The sequence below is a fragment of the Sesamum indicum genome, unplaced genomic scaffold, assembly GCF_000512975.1.
Source record: "Sesamum indicum cultivar Zhongzhi No. 13 unplaced genomic scaffold, S_indicum_v1.0 scaffold00232, whole genome shotgun sequence".
NCBI lineage: Eukaryota > Viridiplantae > Streptophyta > Magnoliopsida > Lamiales > Pedaliaceae > Sesamum > Sesamum indicum.
Window position 1 is genome coordinate 3,955 of NW_011628126.1, and position 635 is coordinate 4,589.

The following is a 635-nucleotide window of genomic DNA, read 5'->3' on the forward strand; positions in this document are numbered from 1 at the left end:
AAAAAGGGAAGAGAACACGTTCCTGAAAATTGGGATGGTGTCAAGAACGGGGGTTGTATGGTCTGAGCTAGTAAGTGTCTCCACATCTCGTACCACGAAAGATCGCAGCACATCAAATGTATGGTCTGAGCTAGTAAGTGTCTCCACATCTCGTACCACAAAAGATCGCAGCACATCAAATGTATGGTCTGAGCTATTAACTGTCTCCACATCTCGTACAAGAATCTTCTTGGTGTTCAGTTCCTTGACTACAACATGACAATAAAAGGGACCGTTATGAGAAATTACTCATATCCTTTGGTGGTCTAAAGCTTTAAAAGACAAATCCTTGACTGCTCAACACTACACTCAAAAGAGTTATAATATAGAAAAACTATGGCCAAGAAAACATCATTTTAGGACTCACAATGCAAGACAGCAGTAATTTACTTTGACTGACCATTGCATTGCATGGTACTGTCCAACACCCGCATAACTAGAATCTCTAATGGACTCTTTGGCACACAATTATTGCAGGTAATACTGTTCAGCCTTCCACCCTCTCCCTTGTGCTTGCAATTGGCAAGATCTCACAAGACAAAGCCCACAAAATAGAAGTAGTAAAGCAATATATACTTTTATTTCATTGTAATTAC